This window comes from Antechinus flavipes, chromosome 1 (assembly GCF_016432865.1).
Source record: "Antechinus flavipes isolate AdamAnt ecotype Samford, QLD, Australia chromosome 1, AdamAnt_v2, whole genome shotgun sequence".
In the NCBI taxonomy this organism is placed as follows: Eukaryota; Metazoa; Chordata; class Mammalia; order Dasyuromorphia; family Dasyuridae; genus Antechinus; species Antechinus flavipes.
Window position 1 is genome coordinate 410,732,707 of NC_067398.1, and position 13,321 is coordinate 410,746,027.

At 32.3% G+C, this 13,321-nt stretch overlaps 1 pseudogene; it reads left to right on the top strand.

Annotated features, from left to right (window-relative positions):
• Positions 1-5,392: 5,392 nt before the first annotated feature.
• On the top strand, positions 5,393-5,658 carry LOC127546195 (biogenesis of lysosome-related organelles complex 1 subunit 2-like; annotated as a pseudogene).
• The last annotated feature ends 7,663 nt before the right edge of the window (positions 5,659-13,321 follow it).

The following is a 13,321-nucleotide window of genomic DNA, read 5'->3' on the forward strand; positions in this document are numbered from 1 at the left end:
AAGCACCACACTCCTTCTCTTCAGCAACATACTTAATTCCTTTTCTAGCCAACTCACCATGGTACTTAAGTTACTTAACTTGGCTCAACTGGCTATGCCCTTCAGATCTCCTAGAGCAGGAATCAATCAAATCAGTAAAATGCTTTTAAAAAATCCTTAACTCTGCGCCAGGTGATGCACTCTCTTGGGCTTCGGGCACCAACTCTGTGCTTGCTTTTCTCCTCATACTTCCTTGTTTGGCTGCCCAAATCTTTACTAGTTTTAAAACTTGTAAGATTCCATAAAACCAATTCTATTCAGTTAGTTCTCCCACTAACTTCTACTTCTTTGGCTCTAATTCCCTAAAGAACCAAGGAAACATGCCCTTCTGAGAACATGAGAACTCACTGACCTGCTTCTGAGTTACCAACAAAGTTTGCTTCTCTGTTAACCTAACTAATCATGCTTCATATTTCCCTGAGAAGAGAGACTCATTTCTCTGTTCTATTAGGAAAGCAACAAGTCTCTGTAAAGTAACCTTTTGGTTATTCTTTGACTCAATCTTTAGGCAGAATTCTTGTACTTTTTGTTCTTACTGCTTAAGCAACTAACTCACATCATCCTGCCTTTTTTCTTGTTGAGTTGTACTTGATGGGCATGGGAGTAGATGCCTTGGAGACCAGCAGCAAGCCCCTTGCTCCTCATCAGACATGTTTTCTGCTAAAGAATCAAGTGTCTGACTAACTTATATACTTGAGCTGCGGACATGGCTTTGTCCTCGGGCTTGATCATGGGTAAACCTATACCCAGATCCATTATGTTTCTTACCTTTCTATCTCTCAAAAAAAAAAAAAAAAAAAAAAAAAGCTGTTGAACCTTCCCTTATGGAGCCTGATGATCCTGAAAGCAGTGCCCCCATGTTGGTCTGTCACTTGTAACCTCCCAGGTCACCAGGCTTTCCTTATCTCAGGTCTTAGAGTTGTCTCTAGCCACTGCCTTGTTGAGCAGTGATTCGTGTTCAACAGAGCACCCAGTCACAGTGGCTTGTGAGCACAAATCTTTATTGTACGAAATCACATTCTGCTCTCCTCTACTTCTTGGTACCCACTACTTATATTGGATCTATGAGGTCACGCTCACAGCCAACAAGACAAGGAGATGTATCCCATTAATGATGCATCTTCAATGCAGCCAGAGTTTTTGCACTTGTGGCAGTTCCTGCTAGCTACAGAAGACACATCTGGGTGCCTAGAAATCAAAGCCTTTTTACTTCCTTGTTGTGCAGTGCTAGGTTCCTCTTATGATCTTTGCACAACAACAAGATTGTGCAATGATCAATTCCAATAGACATGGCTCTTTTTAACAATGAGGTAATTTTAGTCAATTCCTATAGATTTGTGAGGAAAAGAGCTTTTTGCATCCAGAAAAAGGATTGTAGGGACAGAACACACATCATAACATTGTATTTTCTCTTACCTGATTTTTAAAATCATTTTGAGTTCTTTCATAGCCTAAAACTAATTTATGTTTTTGTTTTTCTTGAAGTCTTTATTGGATGCTTCATTTTGTTATCTTATTTTTAATACGTCTTTCTTGTCACATAGTAAGATTCCATTGTCAGAATTCATTTTTTCTGTTATTTGTACATTTTACAAGCTTATTAACTTGACTTTGATCTCTTTGTTAAAGAAGAGTTCTGCTTCCACAAGAGATTGTGCATTATCCCTAGCTTCAGGGTTTTGTGAATCTGTTTTCAGACACAGTTCCAGGGACATGTAAGTTTTTAATTTCTCCAATCTGGGATGATCTAAAAAGAGGTATGATTATTACTCGCTTGTTTTGTGCTCTAGCCTGTGTATTATCAAAAGTATCCTCTTCTATCTTAAATCTCTGATGAGTATCTCATCTTCTCTTAAAACTCAAGCTCTGGTATGCTAGTGCTTCTTCTCCCCCTGGGACTTCTACCTGCAAGTGAGATCTAAATACAATGCAACACTTCTACCTAACTACTAGAAAAGACACTACTATAATCGCCTTCTGAACAAGGGTTCTTTCTTATTGCCTGTGGATTGAACACTTCAGATTCAATGTTTCCCAAAGCTTGCTTCTAATTTGCTGGGGACTGGTGTTTCAAAGCATTTCCTACTGACCTTTTAAATTGTCTTTGGCAACTTAAAATTTAATCATATCATTTCACCTTATCCTTTTGTGGTTCTGCTCCTCAGGAATTGTTTTGTGGTATAGAATGAGTTTAGGGGAGGGTTGTAGAGACCTTAGTAGAATTGTTGCTTTTTCTCTGACATGTTGATTCTATCTCTCTTGATGCTTGGATTAAATTTAGTATCTTACTGAAACTACAATCCCACTGGAAGAGATCAGTCACTCAGGAGCTTTTCCATCATGTCTGTGTGTGTGTGTGTGTGTGTGTGTGTGTGTGTGTGTGTGTGTTTGTGTGTGTGTGTGTGTGATTCCTAAAGAATAAGAGTGCATTACAAAGGCATGACTATTTTTGCCTCAATGTAATATGAAGAAATAAAATGTGTAATAAGAAAATGTAATATTGTTATTCTGATTTGAACAGAAGGAAATGCATACACACATACATATATCATATTCACATTTATATACATACATGTGTATATATGCATACACATATCATACCCTCCCACACAAACATATACAATTGATTGTTTACTTATGGAACACAGATAATAGGAATGAATTTCTCAGTAACATGTCTATAATATTCCCTTTTGTTTTCATTTTTATATGTAGTATATTTTTATTAGGTTCTAATTTTATTTTATTTTTCATATAACATATGAGCCCTTGGCAGTTAAGAAGATATGAATAACCCATCAGGTACTAACAAACAAATAAAATTGGCATATTCTACCTAAGAAGCAAAATAATCACTATTTTTCTGTTATCTTAACTGCAGTTTTTTTTTGTTGTTGTTGTTCACTTATTTCTGTTTTTAGATCATCAATCATTTGTTTTTGTTTTGTTTTGTTTTTTCTTACCCACCACAATCATATTAAAAGAAACAAAATGAAAGTAAATAATAAACTGCTAAGGAACAAATACTAAAGCACAAAAATCCCCACATTTTTAATGTTCTTTCTACACTCTTATTCTACCTCTTTGTAAGATGGTGGATAGTATTTCAATCTCAGTTCTTTGGAGTCCTGATTAAACATCATCTTTGTCAGAGATATTAGTCTTTTTAGAATTCTGCATTTTCACATAATTTGTTTATTATTTTTTCTCCTTAGCCTAACAATTCCTTCTTTAAACATCAGCAAATAAATGAAATGGTCTTCGCAATTCTCATGAAATTATTAATGCTATTTCCCTAGTAAATTCTCATGAATTCAATGACATTTTATTTTGGATATACTACTTAAATGAAATGTTTTAGAAGTTCTCTTCTTTCCCACTTAAAAAAGGATTAAATATTGAGAAACATGCGAAATTATATTTCACCTTTCCTTTTAAATGATCATTTGATTTCTAGAATGAGCTAATAGTAGGATTGAATTCTTATATCAATTGCACTTAAAGTTCATGTAACTAAATTGGACTTAAAGAAGAAATGTATAATTAAAAATGACAAAAATATTGCTCATAGTAAACCTTGGAATAGCCAAATAGTAGAAAGTATCCTCTTTCTACATAAATAACATTTCAAATCTGTTCTTTTAGGGTTTATAATGTCAATCTAAAATGATAAGAGAAAACCCATCTAAAATTCATACAAATGTATTGCTTTCAGCACTAATACTATTTCTAGAATTTGGAGATTTATGTATGATTAGAAAAGGAAATATAGTGACCATTCAATAAAAGAACTTGGACCAAAATAGTGACATCACAAGTCCTATAATAGTACCATGCAATGATTAAGGACATATAGAAAACCATGTAGTATTTTAGAAAAATATCTCATGGAAGATTTCTGGGAAGCAGAAGTATACTGGAATCAGATTCACCTTAATGTGAGATAATTGTTAAATTTTCAGTGGGGGTATTTATACTTTTGAATTATCACAACAAAGTTTGATTTTTTTTTAATCTAGACTCAAGAAAGTGATGGATATACTAATGAATCTTAAAATTGAAAGTATAATAAGTATATTCTTTTTTTTTTATTTTTGGTGGGTGAATGAAAGAGGAAAATTGGTTGTTAAATATGTACAAGTATTCCTCTGATGAAAGAACGATGATAAAACTACATAGAGAAATTCTGGATGTTTTTGAGTCTGCATAATTTGAGGGTATACATTTATCAATGAAATAAAAGCTTCAAACAAACATGAAAGTATATACATACATATATATATTTTAATATATATGTATATATATTATATGTATATATATAATATATGTATATATTATATATATATATATTTTAATTCCAAAATAAAACAACATTATACATATTACAGAAATTGTTTCTGCCATTAAAGTAGAATTTAAATAATTATCACAGTAAATAAAAAGTAAAAATTATTCATACTTTTGTACACAATATAATTTCCTTTTCTCAGTTTAGTTTTGGTATAAGTACAGCAGCAGATAGAATGCTAGGCTTGGAGTCAGGAAAACGTACACTGAAATCCACCCTTGGACACTTGTTAGCTGAGTTACTGTGCAAATTCAGTTGTAAGTTCAATTTGCTTCTAAATTTCTGAATTGCTTTTCCCTTCCACAGGAATGGAAATGACCAATCACTCTAGTATTTTTGCCAAGAAAATTCCAAATAAGGTCATGAAAAGTCAGATACATCTGAAATAACTGAACAACAACAAATTTAATTTGTTCCCCTTAAAATAAGTTTGATGTTTATGAAAAATCATTACCAAAATCATTTACTATTTTTCATGATTGTATTGCAGAAAATAATGGGGATAATATAATGGAATTTAATGTTAGAATTACATTCTTATTTAATATAAGTTCTATTTTAATGTCATAAAATATTTCTTCAAAACATCAGAGATCCTTGAAGTATATTTCTAGAAGATGAAAAACAAAATAAGAAAAAAAAGAAAGAAAAAACAAAAAAAAATTAGAAAATTTAAATTTTTGGCCCTTTTCCCTCATGTTTCTCAGACTTTTCAGCCTTCCCTTTTTCTCACCTCTGCATTTCTCTTCTTTTCTCCACCCTTTTTCAATCTTCTTTCCCCTTCTTTCTATTCTCACTCACCTTATCTTTTCTTCTCCCATTCCCATCCTGCCCTTCTTCTTCTTCTTCTTCTTCTTCTTCTTCTTCTTCTTCTTCTTCTTCTTCTTCTTCTTCTTCTTCTTCTTCTCTTCTTCTTCTTTTCTTACACTTAGATCATGTAGTGGAAATTACCAAGGAGATCATGGAGTCTCTTTTGAAATAAATCACACATGCTACAAAATAGTCATGTATCTGACAGGAGAACTGACAATCACCTCTGAAGACCATAAACTTCTGGAAAATATGAACACACTGAATAGCTTGAAGTATGTAGAAATGACAGACATTGTAGTAAACATAGCAAAATGATTTAAACCAGAAATATACAGTACTTCAGTTTTATTTGGATCAGATCACTTTAATTAAGCAGTAAATAGGAGCTCTTGAGAGCTTACAAATTGGATGCTTATTCAATGAAATTGGAACCCAAACATGAGAAATTAGAAAGGTGATAAAACAAATACTTTATAAGAATGTTTAATGAGAATTGAAATGTGTGAAATGTAATTTAGCAAATTTTGATGCTTCAATTTCACAAAAGGAAGTAATGCACCTGATCCAAGGAGAATTCTAGTCCCTATATTTGATTGGATGTGTAATTTCAACCACACCTGGTGGCTTTTATTTTTAACTGTATATTCTGATACTGTATTATGTGCCTCAGAAATCAAGATTAACCCCACCTAAAGTAGGCTCATGTGAGAGATTCTGATTTCTCCATTCTAAATATGTCCTCTAACTCCTTCATAAACTTTGAACTCAAATAATAAATGCAGATTTATGACCCTCAAAAAATTAAAATTATTTTGTAATGTGGAAAGTTTCTAACCATTTCTGAATATATGGAATTATTTCCCCTTCCAAAAATAATATGTAGAGAAGAGAGATATGCATGACAAGAAAAAATAACAAGGCAGCTTACTTGCAAAATAGCATAGTATAATGTTGGTGATATAGTTTAATGGATGAAGATTGATGGACTTTTTGAATCTAATCATAGTTACATAAATAGAATGGAATGTAATACCAGCATACTTTATCTTTTTTTAGATGATAATTTTGTAGATTCTAGAGGCTTTAAGGGGACTTCCAGACCAACTGGGTAGAACAATTTGTTCAGAAATAAGAATTGCCCTTATATCACATGTACCATGTGATCTCTAATTTTCTTTTTCTTTCTTTCTTTCTTTTTTTTTTTTCTTGGAGACTTCTAATGAAAGGGATCCTTCTACTTCAAAAAGCAGCCATGTTCTCTTTAGCTTAATTCTAAATATTTAGGAAAGTTTTATTATTATTAATATTGTCATAAATTACAAATCAATGGATTTGAAATTTTGATCCATCTTTTCTAATAAAAGCCATGTTCTTTGTTTAACTTCCCCATGAAAGTAATTCACCCTGTCCTGTCTTGGACTATTCCTCTCCAGAGTAATGCTAATCATTTTACATTTATGTAATAACAAGATCCATAATGTTACTGCTGAAATTAAAAAAAAAAAAACTAAATTTCTAGTTATTTATAGTCAAGAGATTGTGTAAATATTGAATACCCACTTATAGATGTTCTCTATCTTTAGACTGTCTCTTTTTTTAAAAATGTGATATGCATAATTAAATATAATAATCTAGATATCTAGGTTTTGACTTATGACTCTTTCAATGTAATCTAGATTTTAATTAGCTATCTTGACATTCAAGTCATAATATTGACTAATATTCAATTTGAAATCCAAAAAGACTGCAATTTCTTTTTGAGGCAATTTATGATCAATATAACCCTCATAAATCTCATCTTGTATTTGAAAATATGTGTTTCTAAATGCACATGTGTATATGTGTATGTGAAAACTCAAATTTCTGAACCCAAATAACCAACCTCTTCCTGGATATATCCACCTTGAGATCTCTCAAGATGAATCATAATAAATTAATCTTCCAATTTATCTGCCAAAATTCTTTCATTTTGTTTATGACACCAGTAACTTTGGGGATAATCCAATTTTAAACTTTTAGATGTTTTTGATTTTTCTTGCTATCTCATGTACCAATAGAATCTATTTTTCAATGTTATTTAATCAACTTTCACAATGTATTTTTCATTACTTTCCTGTTTGTTCATTCTTATTGCTATCATTTAAATTCAATTTCTTTTGTAATTTCTTGCCATATTTATAAAGACTCTTATTGTGAGCAACTAATAGTGAATAACTTCTTCCCTGGGTTGGGGGATAGTGGTGATGTGGAAAGAAAAAAAAATAGACTACCTATAATCTCATTTCATTCCTTTTCTGATATATTTGTGATAATTGTAAGTCTGGCACTCAAAGCTAGTGATGAAGTGGAAGCACAATTTTCTTATAATCATTTTGAATTATTTTAGTGATAAATAAACTATTGATAAACTCTTTATTTAACTTAGCATGAATATGAATTTCTTTCCCTTGACATTCAGCTTTAGGATAACATATGTCTTAATTTTTGTCTTCGCCTCGATTTTTCTCCCTTCTGAGATTATTATTTAACTGCCTAATTCATGCCTATTTTTAACTGCCTAATTTTTGCTTATTATTTGATATCTATTTATTTATGCCTATTATTTAACTGCCTAATTTATGCCTATTTTTAACTGCCTAATTTTTGCTTATTATTTTATGCCTATTTATTTATACCTATTATTTAACTGCCTAATTTAAGTCTAAATTATGGACACATTTTGATCTTATGATCTTATGTATAGTGTAAAGTGTGGCTCCATGGCTAATTTCTGCCATTCTAATTTCCAGTTTTCCCTGCAGTTTTTGTCAAATTGTGAATTCTTATCCCAAAAGTTGGGATCTTTGGGTTGGTCAAACATTAGATTGCTATTGTTGTTGACTCTTTTGTCCTGTGAACCTAACTTATTCCACTGATCAACTAATCTATTTCTTAGCCAATATCAAATGGTTTTGGTAACTGTTACTTTATAATATAGTTTTAGATCTGTTACAGCTAGACCCCCTTTCATTTGATATTTTTTTCAATTAATTTCCTTGAAATTCTTGACCTTTTGTTCTTCCACATTAATTTTGTTGTTATTTTTCCTAGGTCATTAAAATAGTTTTTTGGAGTCTGGAATCTGGTTGGTATAGTACTAAATAAATGGATTAGTTTAGGGAGTATTGTCATGTTTATTATATTCGCTTGACCTGTCCAAGAGCACTAAATATTTTTCCAATTATTTAAATCTGACTTTATTTGTGCAGTAAGAGTTTTGTAATTTTGCTCATATAATTCCTGACTTTCCTTTGGTAGATAGATTCCCAAATATTTTATGCTACCTACAGTTACTTTGAATGGAATTTCTCTTTGTATCAGTTGCTGTTGGCTTTTATTGGTGATGTATAAAAATGCTGAGGATTTGTGGGGATTTATTTGGTATCCTGCAACTTTGCTAAAGTTGTGAATTATTTCTAAAAACTTTTTAGTGGAATCTCTAGGGTTCTCTAAGTATACCATCATATCATCTGCAAAGAGTGATAGTTTGGTTTCCTCATTACCTACCTGTTATTGCCAAGGCTAGAGTTTCTAATACAATATTGAATAATAATGGGGATAGTAGGCAACCTTGTTACACTCCTGATCTTACTGGGAAAGGTTCCAGTTTTTCCCCCTTACATGGATGCTTATTGAAAGTTTTAAATATATGCATCTGACTATTTTAAGGAATAGTCCATTTATTCCTATCCTCTCAAGTGTTTTTATTCAGAATGGATGTTGGATTTTATCAAATGCCTTTTCTGCATCTATATAGATGATCATACAGTTTTTGTTCATTTGATTATTGATGTAATCAATTATGCTAATAGTTTTCCTAATATTGAACCAGCCCTGCATTCCTGGTATAAATCCTACTTAGTCATAGTGTATTATCCTGAGCATGATTTTCTGTAATCCTCTTGCTAATATTTTATTTAAGATTTTTGCCTCAATATTCATTAGGGAGATTGGTCTATAATTTTCTTTCTCTATTTTCAACGTTCCTGGTGTAGGTATCAGTATCATGTCTGTGTCATAAAAATAATTTTTTTTAGAAGTCCTTCATTGCCTATTTTTTCAAATAGTTTATATACCATTAAAGTTAATTGTTCTTTAAATGTTTGGTAAAATTCACATGTAAATCCATCTGGTCCTAGGGATTTTTTTCTTAAGGAATTGATTAATAGCTTGTTCTAAAATGTGACTATTTAAGCAATTTACTTCCTTGTCAGTTAATCAGGGAAGCTTAAGTTTTTGAATGCATTTATCCATTTCACTTAGGTAATAATCAAATTTGGCATCAAGTTGGGCAAAGTAACTCCTAATTATTGCTCTAATTACCTCTTCATTGGTGGAATGTTCCCCCTTTTCATTTTTTAAGACTAACAATTTGATTTTCCTCTTTCCTTTTTCTAATCAGATTTACCAAAGGTTTATCTATTTTATTTTATTTTGTTTTGTTTTTCATAAAACCTTCTCTTAGTTTTATTTATTAAGCCAATTGTTTTTTTAACTTCAATTTTATCAATTTCTTCTTTTGATTTTAGAATTTCAAATATAGTATTTGATTGCAGGTTTTTAATTTGCTTTTTATCTAGCTTTTTAAATTGTAAGCCCAATTCACTGAATTTCTCTTTCTCTATTTTATTCAAGTAAGCTTCTAAAGATATAAAATTTCCCCTCATTACCACTTTCCCTACATCCAACAAATTTTGGTATGTTATCTCATGTTTGTCATTCTCTTTGGTGAAATTATTAATTGTGTTTCTGGATTGCTTTTTTTACTCATCCACTCTTTAGGATGACATTATGTATTTTCCAGTTGCTTTTTGTCTATTTGTTCCTAGCTTTCTGCTGAATGCACTTTTTATTGCATCGTGATCTGAAAAGAATACAATTACTATTTCTGTGTTTCTGCATTTAATTTTGAGGTCTTTACATTTTAATATATAGTCAATTTTTTTGTATAGATTCCATGAACTGTTGAGAAGAAAGTATACTCCTATCTCACTACATTCAGTTTTCTCCAAAGATCTATCATATCTAACTTTTCTAATTCTATTTACCTCTTTAAATCTTTCTTATCTGTTTACATATCTTTCTTATCTGTTTAATGGTTTGATTTATCTAATTCTGAGAGAGCAAGGTTGAGATCTCCCACTATTATTGTTTTGCTATTTCTTCTTGCAACTCTGTTGACTTTGTTTTTTATGTCCTAATATACGTTCAATTTTTTTATAGGTTCATGGAACTGCTGAGAAGAAAGTGTACTCCTTTCTGTCTCCATTTTGTTTTCTCCAGAGATCTATCATATCTAACTTTTCTAGTATTCTATTTACCTCTTTGACTGCTTTCTTATTTATTTTGTGATTTGATTTATTTAATTCTGAGATTGCAAGGTTGAGATCTCCCACTATTATAGTTTTGCTGTCTATTTCTTCTTGCCGTTCTCTTAATTTCTCTTTTAAGAATTTAGATGCTACACCACTTGGTGCATATATGTGTAATATTTATATTGCTTCATTATCTATGCTATCCTCTAGCAAGTTATATCTATGCTATCCCCTAGCAAGTTATAGATAAAAGTTATCACTTTTAATTAGATCAATTTTTGCTTTTGCTTGATCTGAGATCAGGATGGCTACCCCTGCTTTTTTTTAATTCACCTGAAGCATAGTAGATTCTCCTCCAACCTTTTACCTTTACTCTGTATGTATCTCCCTGCTTCAGGTGTGTTTCCTGTAAACAACATATTGTAGGATTCTGGCTTTTAATCCATTCTGCTAACTGCTTCCTCTTTATGGGGGAGTTTACCCCATTCACATTTATGATTAAAATTATCAATTATGTATTACATGCCATTTGTTCACCCCATTTATGCTTTTTGCCCTACCTTTCCCCTTACCCCCTCCCCAGTATTAAGTTTGTGAGCACTACTTGCTTCTCACAGCCCTCCCTTTTTAGTATCCCTCCCCTGCCTTAGAGTTCCTCCCCCTATCTTACCCCTTTCCCTCCCTGTTTCCATATTCCCTTCTGCTTAGCTTATTCCTTCCCTTTTCACTTTTCCCCTCCCACTTTTTAATGAGGTGGGAGAAGTTTCACCATAAATCGAATATATATATATAGATATATTTTTTTTTCTCTTTAAGCCAATTCTGATGGCAGTAAGATACACAATATGTTCCTCCCCCTCCATTCTTTCTCTCATATATAATAGGTTTCCTTTGCCTTTTCATGAGATGTAGTACCCCGACTTTACCCTTTCCCTGTACATTTTCCTAGTCTCTAGAACAAAGTCTACATTTGTTCTTTATATATGTTTATAGCAGAAATATAGTTTCCAAGATGTCTTTTTACCTTTTTAGGTTTTGCTTGAGTTCTATATTTGTAGATCAGATTTTTTATTAATTCCAGTTTTTTCATCAAAAATAGATGAAATTCACTTATTTCATTGAATGTCCATCTTCTTCACTGGAAAAAAAAACTGCTCCTTTTGTCTAGGTAAGTTATTTTTGGCTGCATACCAAGTTTCTTAGCCTTTCAGAATATCATATTCTAGGCCCTTTGATCCTTTAATGTGGACACTGCTAGATCCTGAGTAATCCTTATTGTGGCTCCTCTACATTTGAATTGATTTTTTTCTAGCAGTGCAATAATTTTTCCTTCCTCTGATAGTTCTGGAATTTGCCTTCTATATTTCTTAGAATTTTGATTTTAGGGTCCCTTTCAGTGGGTGATCAATGAATTCTTTCAATGTCTATTTTACTCTCTGTTTCTATAACATCTGGGCAGTTCTATTTGATAATTTCCTGGAAAATAGTGTCCATGCACTTTTTTTTCATCATATTTTTCAGGAAGTCCAATAATTCTCAGATTATCTCTTTTAGATCTATTTTCCAGATCTGTTGTTTTCCCAAGAAGGAATTTGACATTTTTCCCCATTGTTTCATTTTTTGGTTTTGTTTGACTGACTTTTGGTGTCTCCTCAAGTCATTCAATTCCATTTGTTCGATTCTGATTTTTAATGATTTATTTTCTTCACTCACTTTTTTATATCTTTTTCTAATTGAAAAATTTTAAGTGAGTTGTTTTGTTCTATGGAATTTTTTTTTCCATTTTGCACATTTTATTTTTTAAAGAGCTATTTTCTTTTTCCAGCTCACTAATTTTGTTTTTCAAGGATTTGATTTCTCTATCCACTCTGTCTTTAAATGAGTGAATGACTTATCCAGACTCTCTTGCCAAGCTTCCCTCTCCTTTTCCCATTTTTCTTCAAGCTCTCTTGTGAGAGACTTTTTAATTTCTTCTAGGAGAGACTTGGGTGTTGAGGACCAGATCATAGCTCTCTTTGGAGATTCATCTAGAGGCAGTTTGTTTTTAGTCTCTTCCGGGTTTAAATTCTCCTCTCTATTCATATAGAAGCTATCAATAGTTAGAGTTTGTTTTAATTTTTTGCTCATTTTGTCAATGAAGAACCAAACAAAACCAACTAACAAGAAAAACAAATGCTGTCTGCTTTTTTTTTTTTTTTTTTTTTTTTTGTGTGTGTGTGTGTGGGGTGGGGGTGGGTGGGGGGATGCTTGATGGTATTACCGAGCTTCCCCAGCAGACTGCTGGGGGCAGCAGTGAGAAACTAGCAGGACAGCAATAGCTGTGCTGCATCTGTGATCTGAGACTCTTGAGAGTGTGCTGAGACAATCTAGGTGGGTGTGGCCAGGTCCTGAGAGACACTAGCTTTGCTACCTTTTAAGGATTATAGTCTTTATCCCCTGGGTTTTTAGCTTCTCTGCTTGTCTGCTGGCTTGCTGCCAGAGCAAAGTAGCCAAAACTGTAGTAAAGCTCTCACCTCAGAGAAGGCTGTGATCACACCCCACCCCCCTCCACTCTGCTCAGCTGTGAGCTGCCTGCCTTACTCTGTCTGCTGAGCTGCTGCTGCCTGTCTAAAGTTTTACCCATTTTAAGGCACTGATGAGCAAAAACAGACTTTTTCTGGTGAATTTCGGAGATATCTTCTTTTGGTAAATATTTGTGTGTATGTGTGTGTGTGTGTGTGTGTGTGTGTGTGTGTGTGTATACACATATATATATGTGTGTATACAC